Source organism: Leptinotarsa decemlineata, unplaced genomic scaffold (assembly GCF_025532065.1).
Source record: "Leptinotarsa decemlineata unplaced genomic scaffold, Ldec_3_MD MMD2_P_RNA_scaffold_7, whole genome shotgun sequence".
NCBI classification, from domain to species: Eukaryota; Metazoa; Arthropoda; class Insecta; order Coleoptera; family Chrysomelidae; genus Leptinotarsa; species Leptinotarsa decemlineata.
In genome coordinates this window covers 1,074,970-1,100,652 of record NW_027412534.1, presented here as the reverse complement: position 1 = coordinate 1,100,652, position 25,683 = coordinate 1,074,970, and the positions used below count along the sequence as shown (strand labels likewise).

At 35.5% G+C, this 25,683-nt stretch overlaps 1 protein-coding gene across 2 annotated transcripts in view; it reads left to right on the top strand.

Moving 5' to 3' along the window:
* Positions 1 to 25,683, top strand: part of tn (tripartite motif containing protein thin) — a 132,061-nt gene that overhangs the window by 50,209 nt on the left and 56,169 nt on the right. The window contains exon 1 of one of the 2 annotated variants that reach the window (XM_074170167.1): positions 543 to 735. The exons of the other annotated variant lie outside the window; for it this stretch is intronic. The gene's annotated coding sequence lies outside the window, so the exon portion shown is untranslated. Of the gene's footprint in view, positions 1 to 542; positions 736 to 25,683 lie in introns of those variants that run through there. 2 annotated transcript variants of the gene reach the window in all.

The following is a 25,683-nucleotide window of genomic DNA, read 5'->3' as shown; positions in this document are numbered from 1 at the left end:
AAATTCAAAAACCAATTAAAAATACTGGGTTACTATTAGGGCGTCGGTGTCGCGACGACCTAATGGATGACGCCTATTGCTGGATCTCTTCGACTTCAAAATCATCTGCCTTCACGAAATATGGATATTCTCTCTCTTTTTTCAGATATTTGCCCGGGGAGTTTCATATGGCACACCCTGTATACTCTCTGAATGGCAAATACAAATACCTCTTATACTCACTTGGTACTTGGAATGTTTCTGAATAATAATTATAATAATATCAAATTTCAAAACGGATTGAGAAAAAATTCAGTTGAGTTTGAACAATTTTTTTATTCAATACAGGAATAAAAGTGTGTACCTTTCCAGAAAATATAATCTACGTCATATTCGTATCAACCGCGTGAGACTGCTTACTTTCCGTTTTGATCTAATTTCATTCAGAGTCATAGTTATTTTTACTATCAAAAATATTTCGTCGTCAGTGAACTGGATTCTACGTCACATTTTCCCCGCTTTTGAAAAAACTTTGAATATATACCTACGGCAGATGATCTCAGTCTCAGTACTGCCAACTTTCAGTTCATTAGAACCGTTCGTAATTTGAAGTAGATCATACTGTTTTAAATACTCGATCTAAAATAAGACTCGCGGAATAGCCTTCAATCGCCTCAAGTTATCCGGTCTGCTCTGTCTTAGTGATGTTCGTGAATCGGTGATCTGAAGTGAAAAAAAAAAAATAGTTGAATTAAGGTATGGAAGTGTGTCTCCCTCTTATTTTACATATCATTGTTTCCACGTTGTTTTTTCCACTAACACATTTTACGAAGTCTTATATCCGAGCAAAATGAATGAACAAATTTATTGAAATCGCAAAATTTCGGTGTAAAATGTAGTTTTACAAAGATATCTATATTGTTACAGTAGAAATACCTTCTAGAGATAAGATTTATATACGTATCTCTTCACCCACACAAAGTATTTTTTCACAAATACAAGATTCACAGTTATTTTGTTTTCGAAATAAATATGAAATGTATGTGTGGGATTTAAGGAACTTTCTAGTTCCTTAAATGCTCCTTTATTTATTTTTTGAAATGAATTTTAGCAGCGCTGTAACCAGATGCAGATTTCTCCGCATCAAATTTTGAATATCAAGGCAGGTCCGAAAAATCTGTAGGGTTCGTGACAATCGCACGAAGGCCGGTCTTTTTGAAATCTGATCATTTGGTATACTTACTTATATTCTTTTACATTATGTGGTTCCAGAACTGAATTTTTATTCTTAATTGAAATGTTTTTTACTCACTATTGTCTTCTCGATAGATTGACAAAAAGTCTCCTATCTGTTTTTTGTTATCATAACTTCATCTTACTCTGCGAGGATGGTATTTTTCTCAGTTCAGGAGAAAATGAAAGTCCAGGGATTCAAATATGAAGTAGAAAACCCCTCCATGGACAAAATAAAAACGTATAAAATATTATATTGAGGGAAAATGTTAAATTCTATAAAATGAAAGAAACTAGAACAAGGAAATGCCGCCGCAATTTCACCATGCTATTTACTATTAATCTAACCTGTTTAATAATTACAAATGCATCAACTCGGTACAAAATACTCTTAAGTTTTACTTTTACTTCAGGGAGAGTGGTGTATAACTTCAATTTTTTGCCTAAACATCAACTGGTTGGTGAAAAAAAAATAACAAACACTCAAATAACGTCTCTTTGAGTGTTCATGGTCAACCATAGGTTCCGTTGACCCACCAACACTTTTATTTCAAACTCCCCTGTATCCATTACCGGTTTATAATTCAACTACACGGATTTTTCTTTAATTTCGCACCACCCGCTTGCAAACAAAATAACTCCGCTGATTTAGGCCACTTTCCTCAGCCTCGAAGGCTGAGGGATGAGACCCCCGATCTCGTCTCGAAAGGGTCCGGTGACCGACCTTTTGTGTCTCCCTGAAGAAACTCCCAAGCCCTAGCGTCAGCTACGCTATCCACAAAAACCTCATATCAGCGTTTTTTCAACCTTCACAAGTGTATGATCATCGGCAGGATGCAATACATTTATTTGTTTAGTCCAGGGGTCTCCAAACTACGGCCCGCGGGCTAAATCCGGCCCGCCAGTGTCATCAATCCGGCCCGCGACAGCCAATGATTTACTGTCATCAATCTGGCCCGCGACAGCCAATGATTACCTATTTGTTGTTACTATTGCTCTGATAAGTTGAAGAAGAAAACAGAATGATAATTACTCGGTTGTATTTACTTGCAAGGTAAAACTTAACGACAGAAATGATGACAGAGAAAACTTAACTTAAGTATCTAAGTTTAAGCATGTTAATAACTAACAAATAATTGAAATGAATCACAGTATAACAAAAACACGAATGAGATTTATGTTATAGTGATTTTCCACCGACAATACTTTGTAGTTGTGGATCAATTTTACTTGTACCAATTATCAAAAGAGATTTAAAATGCTCATTGGTTAATTGAGATCTGTAAACATTATTTGTGTACTTCATCTTGGAATACGTTTTCTCACACAAATAAGTAGTACCAAAAACAGAAAACAACCCACGAGCAAATTTATCCACATTATCAAATTGTTCCAGTGGAAGACTCTTATAAAATTCCAACAAAGATGAATTTTGATATTTGTTCTTAAGCATATCACTGCACCGTAAATCAATAATTTCAATTTGGACTTCTGGAGCCAGGGTTTCAATGTCACAATCTAAAGGATTTTGAAAAAGCTTAATTCCATTCGCAATGACATCAAAATCTGAAAAACGAGTATCAAAATTTATCTTCAAAACACTCAAAGTTTCGATTGCAAAATTGTCGGGAAATTCAGTCTCTGTAGTGTGGCTGAATATTTCACATGTTTCAAAATGTGTGAAACATTTTTTACGCAATTGCGATTGAAATAGTATTATTTTCTGCCTGAAGGATTTGATATTGATGTATAAATCAGGGAGAAGCTGATTTTCTCCTTGCAATCTCAAATTCAGTTCGTTCATATGATTTGTCAAATCGACATAGAAGGCTAACTTCAACATACATTCACTATTTTCTAAATCGGCAAAAGAGCGCTGCTTCTCATTTAAAAAAAAATCGATCTCTGCTCGAAGTTCAAAAAAGCGCTTACGGACTTTTCCGCAACTAAGGCAGCGTACGGCAGTATGATATGGTGAATCATTTTCTCCAATCTATTGAATAAACTCGCGAAATTGTCGGTGATTCAGCCCAGTGGATCTGATGAAGTTAACAACTGATATGACTGGTTTTAGAACTTCAGACATATCCAAATATTTTCCGCACAAGGACTGTTGATGAATGATACAATGTAAGACTAATGGTTTAGAACCACTATCATTTTCTACAGCCTTTGACACAAGTGCAACCACTCCTTTATTTGTACTATACATATTTTTGCCTCCATCAGTTGTTATAGATTTCAAATTTCTCCATCGAAGGTTCTTTTTAATTATGGCATTTTCAACTCCCTTAAATATATCTGCTCCAGTTGTCGTGGCGTGAATACTATCAATATCAAAAAGTACACTTCATAGCTTTTATCTATTCCGCGAATAAAAATCAACACCTGAGCAGTATCTGACACATCCGTTGACTCATTCAATGCTAGAGAAAACCACTCATTTTTGTCAGACATTTGAGATGATATATTTTCTGCGATGTCTTGCACCCTCCGAGCCACGGTGTTTGCTGACAAACTGACACTTTTGAATAAATTTACCTTTTCGGGGCATATTTTTTCGGCTACTGCAATCAGGCATTCTTTTATCATTTCTCCATCGGTGAATGGTTTGCCACGTTTTCCGATTTCAAGAGCCACACGAAAGCTGGTGCAAGTTGCAGACTCTTGTTCAGTATTCGTTTTGGTAAACAAAGATTGCTGCGATTTGTTAATGTTATAGTCCTTGAGAACAGCTATGGTTTCATTACAAATTAAACATAGCGCCTTATTACTGGACTCAATCACAAAATACTGAAAGTTCCATTTTTCTGGGAACGTTCTTCATTCACTGTCGATTTTTCGCTTCTTTTCCATACTAACAACTCACACATAAAAACAATAAGTCAAATCAAAATACTTTTATTGACGGGTGTTACTTTATTTCACAATAGACAGTTTCGCTTCCTTCACCTTTCCTACGCAGACTAACTCGCAGTTGCGCCGCCAGCCTTTTTATATGCAATTATTACTGCCATCTCGAGGTGATCGGAATACACTAGCTAGACCAGAACTTACTCGAACCAACGTAGTAATTCCAAATATTCAATTACGTCACAATACACAATAATAATTGAAATGCAAAAAAAGCGTAAGTTTGCTTAGGTCACGCACTTTGCGACTATCCTAGTCTAGAAATATGGTTAAAAGCAGAAATTGGCCCTTGGAACAATATGAAAAAATCATTATAGCCCGAAGGCTTCAAAGTTTGGAGACCCCTGGTTTAGTGTAGGTAAATTTTAACATGACCACAACGACGGTCGAAGGTCCGACAGTCATAAAGTAATTCAGCGCTTTTTCAACTGGAAAAATATCGACACCGAAGTAACGTGTGATCGACCTCGATCTCAATGAATAAAATAATATTTTATGTTACTCTCGCATTGGCAGTTATTACACCCTAGTGCGCTCTTGCTGTCTGTGAAAATATTGATCCGCTCATTTCTTTGAGGTCTCAATTTAATAAGCCTTGCACACTGCAATATAGCATACACTTCCGCCTGAAAGACGGATGTGTATAGTCCTAGCGGATAGCTGTAGTTTAGATTTCTATCCGCTCGGTATATTCCAGCTCCCGTTCCATGTTTGGTCTTCGATCCATCTGTATACCAGGTGTTTTTTCCAAACATGTTTTCGGTCTTCCACTCTTCACGGCTTATGATTCTGGTGTACTTCGGTGCGTACTTCGGTGTCATGTGGTCCGTGCACATATTTAATATGTGCTCCTCCACTTGTTCCGAAATTTCTGTTCGGTCCGATCTCTTGTAGTTCGGTGAGTTGTCCAGTCTGAATTGGGCCATCCTGGCCTCCCCCATTATCACAAAGTGTGAAGGAGATAGATTCAGGAGTGTCAACAATGCAGCTGTTGGGGTAGTTCTCATTGCTCTCGTCATTCCCAAATATGCAAGTCTTTGCACCTTGCCTAGTTTGTTGATGGCGGTCGCCTGCTTCATCTTTGGCCACCAGACCAGAGAGGCGTATGTTATCATGGGTTTAATCACCATCGTGTATAGCCAATATACCATGTCTGGTTTTAGTCCCCATGTTTTTCCACAGGTGCGTCTGGCGAGCATCAGTGCTACCTCCGCTTTCCTCTCTATTCTGTCCAAGTGTTGGTTCCAGGTCAGTTTAAAATCTAGGATTACTCCCAGATATTTAACCTTCCCCAACACTTGTATTTCTTCACCTCGAAGTTTTGGAGGTTCGAGACCCTTCGTTTTAGTCCTCTTGGTGAAGGCTACTATGGTCAATTTGGATGGGCTTATGTTGAGCCCTTCTTCTTCGTTCCATCTTGTTATAATGTTGAGGACCTGCTGTGTGCACCCCATCACTACATTAGTGTACTACATTTCAGGGCTACTTCGAGGATTGTGAAAAATTCTCGCACAAGTGTATTATATCTGAGAGGGACTACTTTGAAGAGAAAAGAGTAGAAATTGATGAACAAATGAATATTTTTTGATAAAAATTAAAATTCACCTTATTTTTTGAATACACCTCGTATTGCTAGCTTTTATGTTTCAGAAAATAGAAAATACATGAAATCTATATTGTTAGCTTTCATTTTCTTTTATTACGTCGTTGTACACGTGTATTGTTTTGGGATATGACAACATAATTAAAACCCATCGCTCTTCATATACACCTTCATATGCATATTTTCGTTGTCATTTCATGTTGAAAGGACGCATTTGTTCGGTAAAAAAAACTTTGTTTTGTTTTTAATGCACTGCTTCCTGATGAATACAAAAATTCGGATATTTTAATACGGCAGTATTCCGCTTTATCAAAGTTATGAGATTCACAACAAAAAGAGGATATCGCTAATCTGCATTCCAAATAAGTTTCGTAAAATACGAGTTGCATAACAATCATTCAGTTGTTGAATTTTTGGATGAATTAGAACTTTTTTCATGCAAATTATTCACTTCTTTTGTTCCTGATTCAGCCATAGAAAAAAGATCAGTAAGCATAGTATAGTATTTCCAATACCAATTGGAACAGCAAAAAATAATATGCCGACATAGGCGTCGGCAAATTATTTTTCAGTGGTAGTTTTTGAGTTACTTATTCTTACAATCATGATAGCAATTGATTACCCCAGGAAAAAGTTATCTCAACTGAATTTTTCCACCATGGGTGATTTTGAAAAATTTAGAAATTTAAGGTAAGGTTGGATGGAAGAGCAAGGTCTGCTCATGTTGCGATTTCTTCGTAGCATGGTCAGAAATTGAATCCTGCCATTTGATAGGAGGTTATATTTTTGTTTATATATATATTTTTTTCTTTGTATTTGTTCCTGTCAATAAAAGCAATTATTATTATTATTATTATTATTAGTTGATTTCTGAGTCGAAAACTCTGAAATACAATGAAAACACAAATAATCACACCGAATTCTCGTCAAACATATATTTACAAAATAATAGAGGCCAACCAAATTGCTAGATAAATCAAAATTTTTTCTTCGTTACATTCGGATGAGGTGGAATCATCATCTGGTTGAATAACGATCAGATTTATGGAACTTTGCACATAATATTTGTTCTCTTCTTTTATAACGTGGGCCACACAGTTCTTCCACACATCACTATTACCTACTTCATTCACCATTCGCCTTATATTGTCAAGCACCACAGCATTCAAAGTCGGTGACTGATTACATTTCAGCAAGCTTTCTTTCATTGTGGCCCAAACCATTTCAATTGGATTGAACACACAATAGTATGGAGGCGAACGTAAGAGAACATGACCACGTGTTCCACACATCGAATCAATTTGAAATTACGTTGTTTTATGGTCGCCAGTAATACCTTTTTTCGTTGGAATCTTTTCGGGTATTTTATTGTCATGATTTCGCATGAAATCAACAATATCTGCTTTTTTGTGTTATTGTTTGGTATTGTAGTCAATAACCGAGAATTATACGAAGCGTTATCCATAACATTAACCGAGTTTGGAGGAGAATTTGGGAGACGCTGCTTACTGAACCAGGTTTTGAATAAAGCCGCAGTCATATCTTCGTGGTAATCAGCAGACGAATCTTTTATATTTTTGGCCGACAGAAGCAAAGCGTTAGGTACGAAACCACTTCCATTCCCGGCATTGTAACACGTTTTCCCCTTGAAGAAGGTGTGTTCAAAGCACAATACTTGGTTTCGTCTACCCAGCCATATTTGACAACATCATGGGTGTCAAACCAAGTTTCGTCGAGATAGATTATATGTCTGCTGGATTCTCGATAGCTATTCATTTGCCTCAAATATTCTTGTCGGAGTTGAACAATGCGTGTCGATTTCATTATGACCAACCGATTGTTCAATTTTTATATTTGAAACCACAAGACAATAAGACACCTCGTGGAGTTTTTGAAGATTTGTAATTGTAATCGGGATAGTCGAGTAATTTATACCAAATCATTTCCAAGGTTGGTACCTAATTTTTTTGATATGCCATAAATTGTTCGCCGAATCACATCTTTTGTAGCACCATCAACGTTTGCGAACTTTTTATTCCTATAGTTTCATTTCATTGCATGGTCAATAACATCCCCTATTTTAATGACTCGAAGAACTGTCGAACGACATAGTTTCGTTAACTCGCTTAACTCGCATATTATATTCACAATAGCATTCTGTGAAGTGTGACAGTTTTCCTTCTTCAAGCATTCATGAATATTTAAAATTACTCGCTGAACTTGAACATGTTAGTCCTAATTTTCAAATTCCGGATCCCTGTTGATTGACACAGATTCCTCACACGTAATGTTATCATTTGTTTCAAAAGGTCTCCAGAAAGCCATATCTATTGTTGACAAATTAATTTGTATATTCAGGTATATAAACAGCTAACCCTTGTCTTTAGATTCAGTATCAATTTGCTTCTCCTGAAGATGCTAACCTTGTTAGCGAAACGCGCGTCGAGTGCAAAAATATCAGTTTGGTGTTAGGGTAATTGATCTCTAGAAAAAGTATTCAAAAATCGGTTTGCAAAACCACTCACTACCTCACCTAACCCCACGAACACACGGCACTGATAAAGAAATATTGTGAAACGGACAAAAAATTAGTATTCAACCAGTCCAGCTAGCCGAGTCTTTATTCTTCAACTACATTTGATATCACGTTTACTAACTATCTGGGCGACTAGGGGCCACAGGCAAGAAATGTTTATGACTGTACTCTTATTTTTATTGCCAATCCAATTGGGAATGGATAGACTATAGTAATATGTTGGATATATTGAAAACGATCATTGAAACTTTTAGTATCATTAGAATTACATCAGGAACATCTCAAGCATGCGTGGAACATTTTTTTCTTGGATTCGTCCAAAATAAACCAACAATCGTCTCTACTGAATATAAGAATGTAAACAGTGATAGACTCCAGCGTAACCTTTCAACTTTGGCTAGCAAATCACTCTGTAGGAAAAAAGTACTTCACTGCGTGGTAAGGTTAGGTTAGGTCCAAATTGAGTGGGTCCATTTGACCCTCCGCCGCAATCGCAAGGGTTTATTGTGGCTCACCCCTATTCTCACTCGACCAAATAAACCCAGCTTCTTAACGAAGCCGATTAGTTTGTATGGTGAGTGGTGCTTCAGGTCAGATGGCAAGAGAACGGCTCTGCCGATTTTTTGTAGTACGCACCCCCTCGGAGGGGTGCGTCCGACGACCCTCATTTAGATAGGGAAAGTAGGTCGAGTGGCACCTTGTTTTAAAGGTCTTTCGAATACCTCCATATCTCTGTTAAAAGAAAATTTTTGTGACGATTAGTTTTCGAGATACTTTGAAGATTTAAAGGTATTTTTATTGAATTCAACTCTTTTTAAAATAAATCAAATTGTTTTCAAGGTACAATTCACGTTCAGAACTTTCATGAACAAAATTTCTGCTTTTTATGACAACCTGCTGATACGTGACCATTTGATTTCGTAAAAAAGTAACAATTATTTGTTTATAACGAGGATATTTTTTCGGGGGATGGGGTTGGTTACCACCCTTACATTTTAGGTAAATTGAGTGGCACCTACTTATGAAGGTTGCCTTTTGACGTGGATATTTTATGCTTCTGATGAAAAAGTGAATCATACTAAAAACTTACCTACACAACGTATACAACCTGCTGATTTCCTTGAATGCTGATGACACAGAAAAGTTTAAAAACCTGTTTTAGGGTTAATAAATCTCAATGATTGTTTTTAAAGCACACACAAAAAAGTAACACCTAATAAGGGTAACTCACATAGGAAATTTAGAGTAAATATTCAAAATGTGCGCCATTTTGCTACATGCAACAATAAAGATTTTGTTCGAATTTTGCTCTTATATTATTCAACATCTCAGGAGTTATAGCTCGGCATTCATCAATAATTCTACGACGTTATTCATCTAAATTGGCTGGCTGTGTAGCATGAACTTCAGACTTTAAATATCCCCACAAAAAATAGTCCAGTGGTGTTAAATCTGGTAATCGTGCTGGCCATTCAATTAGACGTCTTCTGCCAATCCATTGTCCTTCAAAATGATTATTCAAAAAATTTCGTACCTGCTGGGCATAATGGGGTGGTGCACCGTCTTGTTGAAAATGGATAAATTCATCTTGACATCTTGGATTCTGTTCAATTATTTCAACTATAAGAGGTTGTATTGCCTCTTCAAGAAGTTGTAAATAAGAATCACCGGTTAAATTTCCATCAATGAAAAATGGACCTATAATATGATTGCCTAATATTCTGGCCCAGACATTCAACTTTTGGGGATGTTGGGTATGTATTTCTGCGTACTGTCTTGGGTTTTCATCCGACCAATAACGGCAATTGTGACGGTTCACACAACCATTAAAATAAAATGAGCTTTCGTCCTAAAAACAGATGTTATAAAGCAGCTCGGGATTTTGCATTAATCTCTCACTCATGCCCTCACAAAACTCCTATCTTCGGTCAAAATCATCCTCATTGAGTTCATGAACAAGTTTAATTTTGTGAGGATGGAATTTGTGGTTTTTAAGGATTCTCCATGCGCTCATATGGCTTATTCCGGCCATTGCTGATAAACCTTTGGTACTTAACCTGGGATTGGCGATGACTTGACCAATCACTCCAATCGCATTATCGTCATTCACTACCCTTCTCGGAACATTTCTTTTCTTATTTAAAACCGAACCTGTCTCCCTGAATTTCTGCTTAGGTGTTTACTAGGGTTTTGCTCGTTAAATAAAATTGATGTTCTATTAGCATTTTGGTCGTTGCCAAAAAATAAAGCCATAACTGAAACCCTCTCAGCAGTAGGCATTTTTGAACAAATAACAATACATGACCCGTTTAAACAAAACAATCGAACGATGTACTAATGAAAACTGGAAGAAGAGGAGTGGGTATTGATTTTAAAAATGGGATTGTATTTAACAAAAAACTGATAAGAAGAACTGCTAGAAATTGTTTTTATTTAGGCATACAAGTTACCGAGTGGTCTGTCTAATGTATTATTAACATGGCAAGTTTAACTTCAAATTATCTCGAAAACTAATCGTTACAAAAATTTCTTTTTGACAGAGTTTTGAAGGTATTCAAAAGACCTTTAAAACAAGGTGCCACTCGACCTACCTTCTCTATCTAAATAAGGGTCGTCGGACGCACCCCTCCGAAGGGGTGCGTACTACAAAAAATCTGATTAGTCTGAAAGGTGTCCCCCTTTAATCAAAAATCGACGTGTCCGAGCTTTTTTTAAAAATCTTACTTTTTATATTCAAAAACGGCTCTGTTAAGTTTTCGTTGTTACACACTGTATGATTTTCACTATAAAAGGTTCTACAAAAACCTGCGACACGTGTTTCGCTATACAATAGCTTTCTCAAGCATAAATTAGAATAAAATAAAACAGTTTTGATGTATGCTTGAGAAAGCTCTTGTATAGCGAAACACTTGTCGCGGTTTTTGTAAAACCCTTTATAGTGAAAATCATACAATAAACTGTGTCAATTAGTTTACCTAATTATGGATTTTCATCAAGTTCGGCCAGTTCTATTCAATAAAATTAATTTGTTTTTCTTATTAGTCAGTGGCCTATGCTTGAAGACGGGCAGTAAACACATCTAAAGTAATGAACTTTAAATGTTCAAGCCCGTCTCGGATATACCTACACAGTAGGATGAATGGACTGACGCTTATCAAAAAACAATTACTCCCCTGGCTATTACCACGAACAGCGTTGGATTATATCCGACAGGCGTCAGTGCAGGAATCTTCATAGAAAGTTTCCTGCATATGCAATTGGCAATACAACTGAAAGAGTCGACTTTTAATTTAGGAACGGGTACACTTGCAGACCGGTTTCGGGCTCATTAGCCACTCGTCAGTGCCAGGTAATGGCCATCATTGACCTAAAATCAATGATATTCCATTTTCCATTATTGAAAATCGAAATTCTTTCAGAGTATCTCATTCCTCGTCTTAAGTTGGAGCTAACAACAAAAATGTCACTCCATCTAGTGGACGAAGGCTTGAACATTTAAAGTTGATAACTTTAGATTTGTTTACTGCCCGTCTTCAAGCATTTCTTTAAATTCATCTTTGTTTCATTCCATTTCAAAGTTATATACTTCTATAAAAAAACACTCTATAGTAACCGGAAGAGTGTGTAAACTCGAGTCATTTTCCCTCAACCAACACTCACAATCGAAGATAAAGCCCTTATTCTTCTGAATATTGTGCTGGTCTATATTTCTAAAAAGAAATATTCTATGTTATTGTTACACACATGTAGTCAGATTTATGCATGGGAAATATAAGAGAATAAATTACTTCAAGAATCATAAAGCCCTCTTTGTGATAAATGGAAATATATTATGCGTCGAGTTCACTGATTTATATATACGAGTATATATACATACCGTTTTGTAGCTGATCCTAAAATTTCTATCTCGGAAACGGTGAGATCTACACGGTGGGTTGAATCGGACAAAAGTTTCCTATTTTGGGGTACTGAAAAATAGTTATTTATTGTACAAGGGAAAAAAGTAAATATTTAAAATCTAGTTTTTTTTCGTTTATAATACACAATTTTTTCTGTAACGGGAAAAACGAAGATTTGATATTGAAAAACCCATATTATTACAATATGTTAAAGTCAGAAAATCATCAATGTGAAATTTGAATTTTTAAACAGGTAGGCTGTTTTACCTTTAGCGTTGCTAGGCAACCAATCAACAGAAAATCAAATATCTGTCAATTTATTTCTGTGATTTGTAAAATTATAAAACAACGGTGAAAATAAAAACAACAATAAAAATTAATTGGCGCTCCGGGGCGACTTCATTGATTCCAGTGGCGCATTTGCTTTTTCAGCTGCAGGAAAACCCGGAAAAACCTGCAGCACCACATCAACTGAAGATCTTGATCTGCCAATGTCCTCTCTGTCATAAAACAAAATGTAGGGTGTCTCCAGAGGCTCCAATAGATTCAATACATCTGTGATTTGATTTAAAAATTGCGAACTTAGTGGTCAGTAGTTATTTTGAAAAATGTCTATTTCCTGAGTTTTCTGTGACTCCACCGGAGTAAGTAGAAGCAGCGTAAGTAGCGTCACAAAAATTATTGCTAGCTAAATCGCGGAAAATTCATGAAACCGCGTATTCAAGATTCATGGAATGGAAGATGAAACAGACATGCAGTTCTTTCTCGGAGACGGTTTTCTTGGCTTATTTTTCGGAACTGGCATAACAACAAAAACCATCAACAGTGTGGTCGAATTATTCAATGATTAAAAGTATGTTATAATCTAATAATAATGTAGACATTTCAAAATATTTCAAACAAATTTCATTTCTGAAACAGAATGGGAAAGGTTACACGCCCAAGAAAGCTGCGATATTTACGAGTACACATATTAGTGGCTTTTCAAATAATGCTTTCGATGAAGTTTATTTAATGGCCAAGGTTGTTGTTGTATTTGGGATTGCAGGAGCTTCTCGAATTTGTGAAATCACCCAGGTAACATCAGATGATATTGAAGATTCGGAAACGTTATTAATTGTGAAACTCAAACAAACAAAGAATGATCTGCATCTGCATCTGTAGAGTAGGGAGGGTGAGTGTAAGCCCACGCACTTAGGCCACATGTGACCCATTGTACATCCTCCCGAAGAGTTTTCCTCCTAGGTCATCGTCCATCCTGTCCTTTCCAGGAAGATGGACAGGTCTCTGGGAGACATCTCCTTTATATCGGCAAGTGTAGGCCAAGACTCGCCAAACACAATCTCTTATTGACGATAACTCCGGGCTTTCGCACAGGACATGCCTAACAGTCTCATCTTCCTGTTCACACATCCTGCATAGAGGTGTGTCCACTAGCCCCATATTATGGAGGTGTTTCCTTAGTTGACAGTGGATAGTCAGAAATCCTACTGTGAGGCGTAGATTCTTCCTGGTCATCGCCAGATATTTCTTCGGCGTCAGCTTCCCAGGGTCGCCCAAGGTGATCCTGGTTTACATCATTTGATTTCATCTCATCTCTTAAATCTCTTAAAGGATTGAGCATGGATGTAACATTTGACTAGTTCCGCAATTGTCAAAGTCATCAGGTCATGGGTGTCACTGGGTCCTGAAATTCTTAGTCCAGCCGCTTCCTTGGCTGACAAGGGTAAAGGTAATCGCGATTACCTTTACTCTTGTCGTGCCCTTTAACCCACCTCAGGATAATGTTATTATCTACCGAGGCATTAGCTAAATCTTGGTGGCACTCGAGTACTAGCCCTGAGGTAACACGCTGTCTGTTCAAGGCTGATAGTGCTTGTCTGCTATTAGTGCAGATTGTTATGTTTTTGCCAGAAATTCTTTTCTTGGTTATTTCTTTTGTGGTGATTGAGATACCAGCCAGTTCTGTTTGGACCACACTGGTATTTCTTCCCACTACCCACTTTATCCTTAGGCTTAGTGACCTGAAGTACACTCCACATCCTGAGCCTTCTTTGGTTTTTAAGCCGTCTGTATAAATTCGTATTGAATTTGTAGCATCTTACTCTGTGTTCTGCTTAATTTTTATTACAAGGGTTTATTAAACACAAACCTGGGTTCAATTGCATCACTTGTTGCCTGCAGCAGAGGTTGCGCAGTGAGCGCTTCCCGCCATAGACCCATTCCTACTTCGAGGTTTACACCAGCCGTGCGCAATCGTACCATGGCCATTAACGCAACCTCCTTAACGTACAGATCCAGAGGGGCCAGACCCGTGATTAATTCCATTGCCGCGGTTGGTGTTGTTCTCATGGCTCCTGTGATGTTTAAACAAGCCAGTCGCTGTATTTGATATAATTTTTGGATCGCCGTTGCTTGTAGAACTTTCGGTCCCCATACAATGGCTCCATACGTTAACATAGGTCTTATTATTGCAGTGTAGATCCAGGCGACTACACGGGGTGAAAGACCCCATGCGCGAGCACTGTCCTCCGACATTGCTCGTAAGCCACGTATGCTCTTTTTGCTCTACTCTGTAGATGAGCTTCTTGTCGAGGATAGTACCAAGGTACTTCACTTCTTCAGAGCAGTTTAGTTTGCTTTTGAAGATTTCGGGAGGTTTTGAGCCCGTTAAACCTCTTTTCCTGGTGAAAAGAACCATCTCAGTCTTCTTGGGATTGATCGACAGTGAGTGTTTCTTACACCATGTTTCTATTAATTTGAGCCCATCCTGCGCTCTATCGCACAGTGTGTTTACAAATTTGCCGGTTTGCAAGATAACTATGTCATCTGCGTATGCAATTGTGTAGAATCCAGTTTTGTTAAGGTGATTAATTAGGGTATTCAGAACTATGTTCCAGAGAAGGGGTGATAAGACCCCTCCCTGTGGACATCCCCTCATGACCAGTCCTTTCACTGTGATGTCTTCTACATTAATACTTATTGCTCCGCTAGAGAACATCTGGAGTATCCATTCTCCTACTACCAGGGGTACATTCCTGGTGTGTAGTTGCTGGGTAATTGTTGGACAGGTTGTTTTATCAAACGCTCCCTCGATATATATGAATATACCCAAGGTGGATTCTTTGTTGTCCAATGATCTCTCGATTCTGCCAACCACATGGTGAAGGGCCAAATTAGTAGACCTTCCCGGGGTATATGCATGCTGAATTGGAAGAGTAGTACTTTATCTCTTATATACCGCTGACATAGCCTCTCCATGGTTTTTAAGAAAAACGATGTGAGACTAATTGATCGGAATGCTTTTGGTAGGGTGTAGTCCATCCTACCTGGTTTGGGTATAAATACTACTCTTACTTCTCTCCACTTACTGGGAATATACCTCAGAGCTAGAGAGGCTCTGAATATTCCAACCAGGTGCGGCATAAAAGTGTCCAGTCCCCACTGAAGTAAGGCTGGTCTTATACCGTCAGGTCCGGGTGACTTGAAGAGGAAAAAGTCCGATATAACCCATCTTATTATGTCCTCATCAATTACTGCACTAGCAGATTGCCAGTCGTATTGTGAGGCTGTTGTTGGTACATCCGTCCAGTTCGTCGTTCCAGGAAAGACAGAACCTGTGAAGTGAGTTTCCATAAGAATCTCAGCACCTCCTGGAGGTTGATGATGTAAACAGGATATTTGGTAATTACTGAAGAAAAATATAATTTCAACACAAGAAAATTCGACTTTTGTACGATAAAATATTCGAAAAGTAAATTTCTACCTTTACTTATATATATATATATATATATATATATATATATATATATATATATATATAAATATATATATATATATATATATATATTTCAATATTGAATTCTAGAATTTAATATTGAAATACTCAAAATAAAGGAATCAATCAATATATATATATATATATATATATATATATATATATATATATATATATATATATATATATGAAAAAAAAAGTACTCACTTTTTTCCCGGGGAAAAAAGTTATTTCATAAAAAGTGACATTTTGTTACCTCTCATCAGAAATAAAATGTCGAACTTATTTCCCGTCACAGACAAAAATCTCTTTTATGATCGAGAATATTAGTGTTTGTCATTAAAATATTCGTCAAGAACTGGAACTGTCAAATTTCGCTCCACCACCTCCATTTCGAATTATATAAAGGAGACAGAGAAACTTTCATCATTGTAATCTGATATGATCCAATTTGCAATGCGACGTTCCGTTTATAAAATTTCATCATCAATTTCATATTTCCAAATACGGACATGTATTGCAATGCATAACTGAATGTATTATTTCAGTGGCTACAAAAATCGATAATAAGAATTATGTAAAATATAAAACCTTTCATAATCAAACTCAATTTCATTTCACTTTAAATACAACATACACTTCAACTCAACTTCAACAATCATTTCAATGTCTATCGCCTTACTAGATAATTTCGCATACCGCACTGTAACGTCCACCTGACTGTATACTTGACTGCCTCGATATGCCTGCCGCTAGCATTTACATATCGTAATCGAACATCGTAGAATGTTCACGAAAGTTCTTGCTGCTTCTCGAGCGGCGGGGAACGTTGGGCATTCCCGCGCTCTTAGCTGTGTCACCAGTGGCGGCCGGCGTTACTTTCTTTCGGGCATGATCTACAACAATATAACTATATTTACATAATAATAAAGATTGCTATGCTAAAAATGGTGACAAACACAGGTATGAAACAAGAAACTAAGATAACCTTCGCATCGAAAAATTCAACCATACATATTATACAAAATCACCCCAACATAATGGACTTATACTATATAATTATACATTAAATAACGTGAAAGAATTATCGCATCCTTTCTTCAAGGAAAAAAATTAAAAAATACTGACAATGAATACTTTCTACAGCCTTGAACAATTTGTAAACTATTGCAAAAATACGTCATTTATTTTATTACTCGTATGTAAGTAAGTCCCTTGTATGAATATTGTCCCTTCAAAAAAAATCATTGAATTTCTGATTGTTTCACAAATTGTTTTGCATAACATCTATTATGTGCTACTAAGTGTAATATGACTTGCCATATCCAAGCACAGCTCGGCTACAAATAGTTAATACAGAATTTGAATCTGAGCGTTTTATACGGAGCATAATCTATGGAAAACTGTTTGTTCTTGAATTTTGTAAATATGAAAGATAAACGCGCAGTTTTAGTCGAAATGAAACGAAACTTGTGCGAGCTGAGGATTAACGAGGTCTTACCTTTTAACCTGTGATTCCTAACACGGGTTGGGCGATAACAAGTGAAAATCGATCGTTCAAACTAGGGCTTGAACCACCCACCAACAAGGCAGTCAATTCGAGTGAGTGAACAAAAAACCCATGTCGAACCGACTGGCTACCGGCTTCCTCACACAAATGGGCCACCCTGTACAGCGAAAGAATTAGTGGCTGGATTAATTATAAATCGGATCTATTTTTGGAGTTGCAGTCAATCGCTGAGTTGTTGTTACAAAAAAACTCTTTGTTATACATCAAGCTCTCGGTATATTTCACATCGTCATTCGGACAACTACAATAATAAGAGTACATATCTTGTGAAAATATAAATATGGAGAATTTACTAACGTGAGAATAAAATACAAAATGACTCTGAAGCATTAAATAACGAACGTTATCAAAATTTGACTGACAATATCAAGTTGAGAAATTTTCAATATTACTATATCTTTCATTTTCTTCATTATTTTTTGGTAGGTATGTGTAAATTTTGTGGAGATTCTCAATACCAGATTTTTTGGTTAACTAGTTTAGTGATCCAATAATTTTTCTGAAAAAAGATTGGTTGGGTAACAGGATCAATTTTTTCTTTAAAAAACAATTGCTTTCTTGCCGGCGTTTCGAATTCAATTACATTCTTGTTCAGGGCTCTGTAACGATGAATTTTCATAAACACCCCTTTCACAAAACGTATACGATTATTATCGTTTCAATTTCATAAGAAATAATGAGATCTCAATTAAATTACTCACAGAAAAGTAGTTTTTTCCTATTGATAATATTACTGTTTCAAAACACCATCGACATATTAGAAACATATTTAATAAAAATAAAAAACATTGCAGGCAACCAAAATTTCCTAGACACCAACACAAAACGGCATGAAACAAACGAATGGCCTCATTTGTGATTATGATGAGGTGGTGTCTATTTTTTAATCAATGCAGAGAGAAAAAAAATGAAAAAAGGGTAATTTATTTCGGTATTTTACTTATCAAATTGAAATATGCAGTATTTAGGCCATCGATATCGCTTCTAGTGTAAACACTACAGCATTTGAGGATAAATATGGTAGAACATCTAGAATAGTTGGATGATCAAAATCAAAAACGTGTCCATATTATTTTTCATGTTCAACGAGAATGGGTTTATTATATTCAATTTCCTAGAGTGTCTCATGTGTTCTGAAACTCGTGTTTTAAGATGCCGTCCGGTTTGACCAACATAGCATTTGTGACATCTTCCATAGTTCAGTTTGTATACTATATTGGATTGTATTTCTTGCGGTGTTTTTGTTTATTTTTATTTTAACGGTTTCATTCAGCCTGCCCCTTTTTGTTTGGGTCAAACTCAGTAATTGAAGTTTGACTCCCTTCCTGTTGACAGATTGATCTAAAATTTGGTACACCCATTCAATTTTGATGAAAATAGAATTAAATGAATTCTATATCACTGTAAATCCAAGATGGCCGCAGCTACAAAATGGCGGATTACAAATTTGTTCACAACTACCTCAATATGGGTATCAAATGACATGACTTGACGAGTAGAATAGTAGTGTAATACTGAGGCACTAAATGAACTGATCAGAATGAGAAGAATTGAGTAACAAAAGTAAAAACTTGGAAATAAAATAAGTGAAAAAATGTTTCATAATAACGATGTAGATAATGTACTGAAACTAAAAAATTATTTGGAGGGTCCTAGGTATCAGTCATCACACCGCTCTCCTCAGCAATCCACTGTATTGATCAATTTCACCTAATGTTTTTTTACTTATTTTATTAATTCAGGGGTTCTCAGGATTGTTATGAATCATTTCTAAAAAAATTCTTTCAGTTTCAATAATTTTTCTATATGCAATCCGCCATTTTACAGCTGTAGCCATCTTGGTTATACAGTGATACAGAATTTATTAGATTGTATCGTCATCAAAACTGTATTTGTGTACCAAATTTCAGATCAAAATTCATTATAGGTTCCTTTGAATCAATATGTTCAGTTAACGACAAGACTTAACATTTTATCGTCTGCAGTCGCTCTTATGTAAAGTAATGCAACTACTTAGAGGTCTAAATGTTTTTGGGGGATAATAAACCCACTACATGAAATGAATTAATTCTAAATGACAAACTACATTGAATGCTCAATTAAACAACATATTTGTTGAATGCACATAAGTTGTTTGTCAATTCAATTCCTGTGGCAATTTTTACATGATGGGTGTAATGCTATTACAAGGATTCTCTAATTTTTCATTTGAGATGATCGATATCTTCAATGTATTCACAAACAAAGAATCTAAAGGACTAAGGTCTGGGTATCGAGCTGGCCAGATAATTAGTCTTTTGTTTTCAATCCGTTTTGTTGGGTATATTGCATCTAAATGTTCCCTTACTACTGCTGTATTATGGGGAGGGACACCTTCTTGTTGAAAATATAGTATTTCACGGCCGATGTTCATTGGCCATTCATCTTAGTACTCATCAAACTTACTTGATTGAAAATGTAGATACTCTCCACCATTCAGATGTTTATATTATGTTTGTTCACAATCAAACATTCATTCCGAACTTTTCATGGAAATTAGTTTCTCTATGTTAATCTTCAATCAACTGTTTCTGTTAAACCAATCATTGTAGGTGCATTTTGGTTCGTCCGTCCATACTTTCACAAATATTTATTTCCTATTTCTATGTCATAAACACTTCGCAAATCGTTCTCTATTTTCGTAATCTCTTTCATTCTGGAAGTGAACTTTGCGTTAACTGTAGCATTTGTATTTTTTTTAATAATTCTGGTAGATTTTACAGAAATCAATAAATTGATGGATGTAGCCATTACTATATGGCAGGAAATCATTATGAAGAAAAGAGAATTGAAACTTTCTATATTATTACCACTTTGAAATGTAACTAACAATAGAAACCAAGCAAAACCTACGCGCTCAAAAATGGTGAATGCTATTGCTGTAAATGGCAGATGCTATTCAGTTATTTCAAATAACACAACAATCGTTTTTTGAACCACAGATATTTTCCAGATTATCTATATACGAGTATATTGTTGGCTTTGTGACTTTATTGACAATAGTTCCTAATGATTCCCATTCTTCTGGTTCAATTAACTAGATGCACCCTTGAATGATTTTACATTATATACGATAATAACAAATATTCTACATCTTGTCTCAGAACTCGACTATTCAGTTTCTTTTTCTCTTAACAAAAAAAGTCGAAATATAAAACAACAATGGAATCGATGTGTCATTTCAAAATTTCAAAGGCCGGTCGTACTGGGATATCTAATTTTAAACTCGACTGTTAAGTGTTTTTTGTCATTGAAAATAACGAATATCTAGTTCATATTGTTTGGTGTGTGCCAAGAAGCTGGAAAATTCAAATAAACATGCCCTTGATTCCATTATTGGTTGAAGTCATTATTATTGGAAGTCAGATGAATCCTAGATCACTAATCGTTACATAAATAATAATAATAGTAGAATTTATTCATCAATTGAGTAGTATGCACACGTGTATGAAACACATCAGACTAATCAAAGAAAGAAGTAGGTTCTCTACAAATAAATTTTTGGAAAAATGTTTGGTCACGAAACAAAACAATAAAATGCATGATGATTATAATAACTTTATTAATAAGAGTAAGAGTATATTATTTTTTCATGGGAACTGCACTTGTTTCAGAAACAATTAGTGAGTAACATGTGATAATACAAAAGACAAAAATATTGCATCACAAAAAATATAAATGATGATTGAAATTTAATAAAATTTTTAAAATAATATAATAATAATATAATCAAAAAGTTGAAATTGAATAGTTAAGATTAACAGTATAGGTATGATAAAAGTATATTGCAGGAGAAAAAACACGATCAAGTATTGAAGATGAATGAAGAAGAAAGGAAGAAAGAAATGCATTCATTTATAGACCAACTACATGCTATCGAATATGTCAATTTGTATTATAAAAAAAAACAAAAGTTGATTTACAATTTGAACTGTTAATGCAATACAGATTTGATAATATATATTTGAACAAACATGTATACATTAAATATACATGAATATAGGTCCCCACTTGAAAATAGTTTTTCTGGAAATGGTACACATCAATAATGATGATAGATCTATGAATAAAAGAACTGATTTAAACAATCTTAGTCAAATCTATACTTACATTCTCAAATATAAAAAAGAAAAAATCACTTCTAATCAAAATTTTCCTCCTTAAAATTATTGTCACCGTCATTCACTTCCATCAAAAAAAGAAATGTTTTGTAGAGATACTTATTTTCTTTCTCAATCTCATGTTTGTAAGTAGTTCCGTTTGTGATATAAAGCATATTGTTAATTAATATATTACAGTTGTCCTGAGGAAGGTGGCAAGCACCACCGAAAGTTTGACAAAAACACAAAAACAATGAGTTTTCTTTGAATAGCCTAGTTACAAATAACAACAATCATATATATATATATATATATATATATATATATATATATATATATATATATATATATATATATATATATATATATATTAAAGTGCGCACCATATGGGAAACTTTTTTTTCGAAAAGTTTCAATGAAGTTTAACTTCGGCACTTGTTTGTGCTTTAAATTTAACTCAAAATGATGCGGCCAACTGCTACCCACTGACGTTCAGTGATTGTCAAATCCAACTTTTTTATTGAAAAAAATTGAAAAAGTGCATTTCTAGATCAAATTTAACAAAAAGTTACTTGAAAAGGTTGTTTCTACGGCAATTTTATATTCATATGCCATATTTTATGCAACTAGGATAAAGTTAACGTTTTGCTTATTTTTGACAGATATCCCCTTTATTTCAAAAAACAAGTTCGGTTAATTGTCATCAATTCTTGTATAAATAATAACAAACTCATCATGGAGTTTAACTTTTCTGATACATTTTTACTTATACGGACATTTTGAGAGAGAAATTAAAAATTTGCTATGAAAATTTTAACATGACTGGTGCAAAGTTTCAATCACCATCAATAATAATAATAAACCATTTTTCAATGATTCCAGAATGGTTTCAACTTGAGGATATACATAATAAATGTATTACCAAACAGAAAAAAAAATCAAGGATGATGTTTTATATAGTTCATGAGGGTTTTTTTGAAGTGGAAAACATTTATAGAATCTTCCAACGGAAGTGCGAGTTTGTTATACTCATTCAAATCTTTATAAAATGAAGACTTCATCGTACTAGTCAAATTAGTTCGAGGAACATGGAATTTTTGGGAGCTACTCGCGCTTGTTGAGTGGTTATGGATTTAAAATTTATATATACAGAATTCTTCAAAATAAGTTGGAATTGTGTGTTAGTTGATAGTTTGAAAATGAATAGCATTGCTAACTCGTACAGTCTCTGGAAAACAGACAGCCACTGCAATGTACTTAACATGTTTGATATACTAGAATACCTATTCTCACGATTCTGTAACTTTTGTAAAGCCGATATCTCATTTTGGTCAAATGAGTATCGTCAAATGTAATTTTGAGTACATCGAAAGCTGAGATGAAATTCTTGAGAAAAAATATATTTTTTTAGTAATTTTTCTATATACATATATAATCAAAATGAGCATGAAGGGACATACGATTATCCACCATGAAACCTATTTATTTGAATTCACTTACGAACTCTATTACATCACCTGCAATTTGTAATCTTATGTTGAGATTGTAGATGAGTGATAGCTTGTAACCAGTTGATAAGATCATATATTTTGTTTTGGAGGTGTTGAGTTTTAGTTTATTACGATTCATGTACTTGAAAACATTTCTTAGTTCATTATTCATTTGATCAGCTATTGTTTCTATATTATCTCCTGAAATTGATAACAAAGTGTCGTCTACAAAAAGCTTCATGAAATCACAACCGTGTATGGTATCTATATCATTCAGGTAGATTGAAAGTAATACGGGTCCCAAAACACACCCCTGAGGTACCCCGAAAATTACATCGCGAGATGATGACACTGAATGCTTTATTTCGGTTACCTGTTTGCGTTGTGATGAATAATCAGTCAGCCATAACAAAACAGTTTGCCTGATACCAATACTTTGCAGTTTATTTAGTAATATGTGGCGATCAATTGTCTCAAAAGCTCTTTTAAGATTTTGTCCCAACACCAAATCGTTATTTTCAACATTTCGACACGTGTTTCGATCACCAAGTGATCATCTTTAAAGAGGAAGATTGAAACTCAAACAAAAAAAACTCCAGTATTATTCATTACTACACCAAAGGTTCCAAACAGTGCATCATAACCATTACGAATGTTTGAAATACAAACGAAAGAGAGTATAAAAGTATTTGTTTAAAAAATATTCTCTCATGCAATTCAATGTTTATATGAAAGTAGCTGTTTCGAAAGGGCTGTGTCTTCCAATTTGTGTCTGAAAGTTACTTCTCTATATGATCTAAACATCTTCGTGAAGAGTTAATTTTTGAAATTGATTGTTTCTTTTTTTCTGTGGAAGATTCACATACTTTTTTTGTATCAAGAAGGAGAAGTAGAAATACCATTTGCAAACATTTTCATGACTCAGTGTATAATCACCGTAATCACAAAACACTTCTAACTTTTATCTTTCTCACCAGTGTATGATACCAGTGTATTATTACCAAAGTTATAATATAGTGCCTTTTTGAAGCAGTCTTTGTTTTCGCATTGTCTCACTTCAGCAGCAACTTTTATTCGACGTGCCACATATCACGATTCGAATAGGAGAGCCAGCCCAACAGTGAGACAGGTCCTACAGTGAGACACTGTCTCTCCCCCACGTATCACGCGACCGACTAGGTTTTCCATTGGTGAGCAGAAACCTTACATACCAACAAGTAATCGCCGACAGTGTTGAACACGACGCGGCTGGCAAAGATGCACACGCCGTTTAAATTAATTTAATTTCCACGTGCGTAAGTAAATATTTTCAAGTTTTGTCAGTTCGTGTTTTCGGAAGTGAAAGAAAGTATTTTGGTGATCTGCCTAGGTAAGTATTTTTTATGTAGATTACAAGATTGGGATCATTTTGTCCCTATAAATTTTATTGTATAAGTGAGGTTACAAAATGGTTTCCGACTACACGTGCCCAACAGTGAGACACCCAACAGTGAGATAGCGTCTCACTTTTGGGTGCTGTCTCACTTTTGGGCAGTGTCTCAGTGTTGGGCATATGTGACCAAATATTTTTTGCAGGCTAATTATGAATCCGAAGAAAAAAAAAATTGGAAATTGCGCAGAGGAAACAATGAAAGAAGAAGCTAATCTGGTCAGAGAAGGAGGATCTTTGAGAAAAGTAGCTGCTTTGAAAGATATACCATATCTTAGATATGTTAAGAAAGCCAGAGACGTTGACGACATCAGTCAAATACGGATGAGTCCCAACTACAGTATTAATGAAGTATTTACGTCCGCAGAAGAAGATTCCCTAAAAAACTATATCATAAGCTGCTCACGCATGTTTTATGGATTGTCTGTTGACGATTGTAGAAAACTTGCCTATGGAATGGCAATCGAAAAATGGCAGGGCTGAAATGGATGAGAGGTTTTCGCCAAAGACATGTTCAACTGTCGCTTCGCACCCCCGAAGGATGTAGTTTATCCCATGCGACGTCATTTAATAGACATAATGTTTCAATTTTTTACCAAAATTTGAAGAATATATATTCAGGAACTGATGCGTTTGCTAAGGGAATAAGAATCTACAATTTGGATGAGACTGCGACTATAACGGTTCAAAAATCAGCAAAGGTTGCTGCTGAGAAAGGGGTGAAGCAAGTTAGCAAGATAACAAGTGGGTAGAGAGGTACATTGGTTACCACTCGTTGCATCATTAGTGCCACGGGACAATACCTACCACCAGCAATGGTTTTTCTTAGGGTGCATCTAAAGGAGCATATGCTACGAGGCTCCCCATCAGGAACGTTGGGGCCTGCTGCTTCAAGTGGGTGGATGAATGCCGATCTTTTTTTAGAAGTAATGAAGCATTTTATAAAATATTCTAACAGCTCTAAAGAAAATCCATCGTTTTTAATCTATGACAATCGTGAAAGTCATCTTAGTATTCGTGTTCTTAATTTGACCAAAGACAACGGAGTAACAATTCTAACATTTCCTCCTCATTCCACTAATAAGATGCAACCACTAGATGTGGGGGTATTCAA